Below are 6000 nucleotides of genomic sequence, written 5' to 3'. Positions count from 1 at the left end.
GCCTTGGGACCTCAGTTTGGTTCTCAGGTCTCTGTGTAGGGACCCGTATATCCCCAACAGGAATATGCCCATCTCAATTCACACTGGGAAGACTGCATTCTTGGTAGCGATCACCACGGCCAAGAGAGTAGGGGAGATCCAGGCCCTAACCACCAGAGACCCGTATATCCAAATTAGGGACGATAGTATAGTCCTAAGATTAGACCCCGCTTTTATAGCAAAAGTAGCTTCTAGCCGGAATAGGAATCAGGAGATTGTGTTACCCTCCTTTTGCGATAATCCTTCCAACGCAAAGGAACGGAGCCTCCATTCCCTGGATATCAGAAAAGTGGTGTTAGATTATCTAGAAGCCACTAGTAGCTGGCGCATAGACCCAAACTTGTTTTATTCTATTTGGGGGAAAGAACAGGGGAAGGAAGGCCTCTAAAGCATCCATCGCCAGCAGACCGCATTTGGAAGGAAAGTACTCCAAGCAGTAATCCCACACAGAGGAGGTTCTTTGGTACTCTCCATGGTGCTGTCAGGAGGGTCGTCCTGGAAAATAGGCATTAGACCTACCGGTAATTATGTTTCCAGGAGTCCATCCTGACAGCACTGGTAGTTCCCTCCCTGTTTGGTTATGTAATATGCTGTAAATATGATTTTTGCCATTAAAGTGTTATTTGCATTATCCATGTGGTGGCACTTGTTACAACACTGAGGGAAAGGGGGTGGTTCGGGGCCTTTTAACCTCTTGTGTCCTTCCTGTCCCTGCAAGGAGGAGGAGGAGGACGTCCTCCATGGTGCTGTCAGGATGGACTCCTGGAAACATAATTACCGGTAGGTCTAATGCCTATTATCTTCCTAATCACATGCGTATTAAGTGTGGGAACGCAGCTTACTATGCATGTATACTAATTTAAAATTTCTTCAATATGACTTGTGTTTGTTTATGAAAAAAACGGAAATATGGCAAATTTTAAAATGTAGCTATTTTCAAACTTTTAATTTTTATGCCCTTAAATCAGAGAGATATGTCACACAAAATACTTAATAAGTAACATTTCGCACATGTCTACTTTACATCAGCATAATTTTGGAGCCAACATTTTTTTTTGTTAGGAAGGTATAAGGGTTAAAAGTTGACCAGCAATTTCTCATTTTTACAGCAAAATTTATAAAACCATTTTTTTTAGGGACCACCTCACATTTGAAGTCACTTTGAGGGGTAAATATGACAGAAAATACCCAAAAGTGACACCATTCTAAAAACTGCACCCCTCAAGGTGCTCAAAACCACATTGAAGTTTATTAACCCCTTGCGTGCTTCACAGGAACTGAAGCAATGTGGAAGGAAAAAATTAACATTCAACTTTTTTTTACAAACATTTTACTTCAGAACCATTTTTTTTATTTTCACAAGTGTAAAAAAAGAGAATATGAACCACAAAATGTGTTATGCAATTTCTCCTGAAAACGCCGATACCCTGTATGTGGGGGTAAACCACTGTTTGGGCGCACGGCAGAGCTCAGAAGGGAAGGAGCGCCGTTTGACTCTTTCAATGCAGAATTGGCTGGAATTGAGATCGGACGCAATGTCACGTTTGGCGAGCCCCTGATGTACCTAAATAGTAGAAACCCCCTACAAGTGACACCATTTTGGAAACTAGACCCCTTAAGGAACTTATCTACATGTGTGGTGAACACTTTGAACCCCCAAGTGCTATAATGCAGAGCTGTGAAAATAAAATATTTTTTATTTTCCACAAAAACGATATTTTCACCCCAAAATTTTTACTTTCACAAGGGTAATAGGAGAAATTGAACAACAAAAGTTGTTGTTCAATTTGTCCTGAGTACACTGATACCCCATATGTGGGGAGGAACCACTGGGCGCATGGCAGAGCTTGGAAGGGAAGGAGGGCCGTTTTTGGAATGCAGACTTTGATGGAATGTTCTGCGGGCGTCATGTCACGTTTGGAAAGCCCCTGATGTGCCTAAACAGTAGAAACCCCCCACAAGTGACTCCATTTTGGAAACTACTCCCCAAGGAACTTATCTAGATGTGTTGTGACAACTTTGAACCCCTAAGTGTTTCACTAATGTTTATAACGCAGAGCCGTGAAAATAAAAAATAATTTTTTTTCCACAAAAATGATTTTTTTTCACAAGAGTAATAGGAGAAATTAGACCCCCAAAGTTGTTGTGCAATTTGTCCTGAGTACACTGATGCCCCATATGTTGAGGTAAACCACTGTTTGGGCACACTTCGGGGCTTGGAAGGGAGAGAGCACCATTTGACTTTTAGAACGCAAAATTGGCTGCAATCAATGGTGGCTCCATATCGCATTTGGAGACCCCCTGATGTATCTAAACAGTGGAAACCCCTCAATTCTAACTCCAACCCTAACTCCAACACACCCCTAACCCTAATCCTAACCATAGCCCTAATCCCAACCCTATCCATAACCCTAACCACAATCCTAGCCCCAACACACCCCTATCCCTAATCCCGGTCCTAACCCTAATTCCAACCCTAACCTTAACGAAAAAATGAAAATAAATATATTTTCTTTATTTCATTATTTTTCCCTAACTATGGGGGTGACAGAGGGGGAATTTATTCACTTTTTTTTTATTTTGATCACTGTGATAGGGTCTATCACAGTGACCAAAATGAACCAATAGGAAAAATCTTGCTATTGTTGCCGGGTGCCGGCCAGCAGATCTCGGTGGGCACACTGCGCATTTGCCTGCCATTTTTTTCCCGGAAGAATATGGCGGCGCCCATAGGGAGAAGTACGCAGGCCGAAGAGCACCAGGAAGTATCGGGGTGGGGGGATCAGGGACCCTATTTTTCTCCTCTGATGTGCGATCACATCAGATAGAAATTATATGGCACATCGGATTTTTTTTTTTTTTGTCGGTCGCCGTCATACGTATAATGGCGATCGCAAAAACCATGGTCGGTAATAACCGACCCGAATCATGTTCTCTGTGGTCTTGGCTACCCCCGGCAGCCGAGACCCCGGAGAAAATCTGACTCTGGGGGGCGCTATACTTTTTCCACAGCGCCGTTAATTAAGGGCGATGTGGTTTAAGTACCCTTAACTACCGCCGTTAAAAGTCGTATTGGCGGTTGTTAAGGGGTTCATAAAAAAATGGCGTGGCCCCCCTATGTTTGTTAACCGGCCAGAGTAAAGCAGACTACTGGTGTTAGGAGTCAGATTTCGGCCATTACTAGGCAGGAATCTAGACCCTCACATGCTGCAGTCTTCTGCTCTTTGTCTAATGTAGAGGAGATTGCTTTACAGCAACTCTCTCCGGAGGCTAAGTCCTTCGTCCCATCTTCTGAGCATGCTCATGGGACAATCGGCCATTGGAGCTCAGGAGTCAGGTGCTCAGGTCCTGCTCCAGATTCCATTGGCTCAGCTCAGAGATCTGGAAGCCTTTGGAAGGTCCCGTTTGCTATAAAAAGCGTGCATGGCTGTTCCGCCATTCGCTAGTATAGTCATACTTGCTGCTGTGTGTATGTGGATGGAAGCATGTTCTGGTGAATGACTCATTTGAAACCCCCTTCCTTTGATATTACGGTTGTGTGAGGGAATGAGTTATAGCCAGTAGACAGCGCCAGCGCGCCATTGCTCCTCTATTGCACCTGCTAGCGTCTAACATCGCGCTTGTGTTACTGCGGTGTTACCTTGCGGCAAGTCTCACGCCGCTCTGCTGTAGCAGCTATTGTTTGCGTCTGCAGTTGCAGCGCAGTTTTCCACGAGAGTTTACGGTAGGTCCTGGTGGAGTGAGTGCCGTTTTTTAACTGCTCCCGTGACCATATACCGCTCATGCAGCGCTGAGTTCCTGTGTTCTGAACAGGCTCAGCGTCGTTATATTTTCTTTATTGGCTCTGTGTGTTTAACAGAGATTCCTTTGTGCACCTGGGTGCTAGCTAAACCCTGTGCACATTACCGCCTGATTGCTCTGCGTCACTTAGCTGCGGTTTCTCCATCTACCGCACGGTGGACCCCGAGTGGCGAAGGCACTTCATTTATATTTTTCATTTACTGCCTTCCGCCACTCCTAACAACTGGGACTGGTATTTCAGGCTGCTAAGGATCGAATATCCATGAACCTTACCAGCCTGATAATACCAGTCCGCAGCAGTCTGCTTACCTTGAATGGTTGGCAAAAATAGTGGGATCCCCTCCAAAAAAAAATAGCGTGGGGGGTCCCCCTACTTTTATTAACCAGCCAAGGAAAAAGCAGGCAGATGCGGCTTGGTATTCTCAGGCTGGCGAGGCCCATGGATTTTGGCCCTCACCAGCCTTAAAAATAGCAGCCTGCAGTCCCCCACAATTAGCTCATCCAAAGATGTGCCAATTGTGGGACTTTACCCAGCTCTTCCCACATGAGCTGTAGTGGTGGCAAGTGGGGTAATATTTGTGGGGTTGATGTCACCTTTGTATTGTTCACTGCGATCAAGCCTACAGATTAGTAATGGAGAGATGTCTATAAGACACCTATCCATTACTAATCCTATAGTTACATGGTAAATAAAGACACAGCCAGAATAAAGTATGTTACTTTAAATAATGACAGACTCTTTTAATAGATCTCAATTAAACCATACTTACTACATCGCTTATTCCACCGAAGCCCTCGATCTCCTGTAAGAGAAATAAAATAAAAAAGCAACAGTATACCATACCTGTCTGCCGTGAAGATATACATACTGTCTGATGACGAGTCCAGCTGTGGTATATCTGAATGTTTTTGGCTGAATGGTGGCATTATGCCACCACGCTGCCTGACATCCAGATACAGCAGAGCTTGTAGATGATTACCGGAGATAACTTGTTCCTTGGCAATCAGCTCAGCTCATCGCGAGAACTGCAGTGGACGCAAACTTCCGGCTGTGGCACAAGGTACACCTTTATTTAAATTAGTTCACATGGGTACTAAGCTGCATTCCCGCATGTGACTATAAAGATAATGCGGTTTTGCCGCAGCTAATTAAATCATATTGGTAATTTACGCTGCGGAGACTGAGCTTCTCTGCAACATAAATAGACATGCCGGGGTCTGGAAAGACACGGCGAATGTGCGTTTATACAGGGATGCCACGCGCGTCTCTGAACACATAGTGGGCATCATATTTCTTGAAATCCCATCCACTATGCTGTAACATCTGGCTGCTGCGAGTTTGACGCTGCGGATATACGCAGCGTCCAACCCGCAGCGTTTACTGACTGTGGGAACGTACCCTTACTTGTCAAAGCTTTGGGGAGGAAAAGCAGAGACCACCTAGCCAGGGCATACACATATGGGGTTTTTATAGTGAAGGTCCTGCTGCTATTAACCCATTAAGTTCCTTTGATTGTGTCACGGGAGTCCCATTACCCCGTCTGACCACTTAGATCCTGGCTCCTGTGGCCGCAGTTATCTTAGGGTGTCTGTTGTGTAACACAGGCAGCATCGCCAGGGTATGGAGCAGGTTCAGCGTAAGATCCCGCTCCATACCAGTCCTGACTTCTTCCAAACATATAATAATAATAATGACATACAGTATAGACCAGAAGACTGTGTGTTATACATTTCTTTCCGATGTGGGAGCCTATAAATTTCAGATCTCGTTGTATGGCATCCATCAGAGTGGAAGTATTCGTCATAAGGAGGCTTTGAATGGGCTCAGGGCCTAAAGGTACTGTCACACTTAGCAATGCACCAGCGATCCCGACCAGCGATATGACGCGGTCAGGATCGCTAGTGCATCACTAAGTGGTCGCTAGTGAGCTGCCACACAGGCAGAACTCACCAACGACATCGCAGGGGTTGGGGGTCGCTACTTACCTGTCAGACGAGGCGATCCTGATGTCCTCCCGCCCGCGTCCACACGTCGCTCGTCTCCACAGCAGGAAGCCGACGACGAGAAACGGTCCAGGACGTTCTCGCGCGATCAGCGGGGGATCGGTCGGAGGTAAGTATCAGACATAGCGATATCGCTATAACGTCACAAAAACCAGT

This window comes from Dendrobates tinctorius, unplaced genomic scaffold (genome assembly GCF_039654945.1).
Source record: "Dendrobates tinctorius isolate UK_male_01 unplaced genomic scaffold, ASM3965494v1 ptg000086l, whole genome shotgun sequence".
In the NCBI taxonomy this organism is placed as follows: domain Eukaryota; kingdom Metazoa; phylum Chordata; class Amphibia; order Anura; family Dendrobatidae; genus Dendrobates; species Dendrobates tinctorius.
This window is presented reverse-complemented; position numbering follows the sequence as displayed.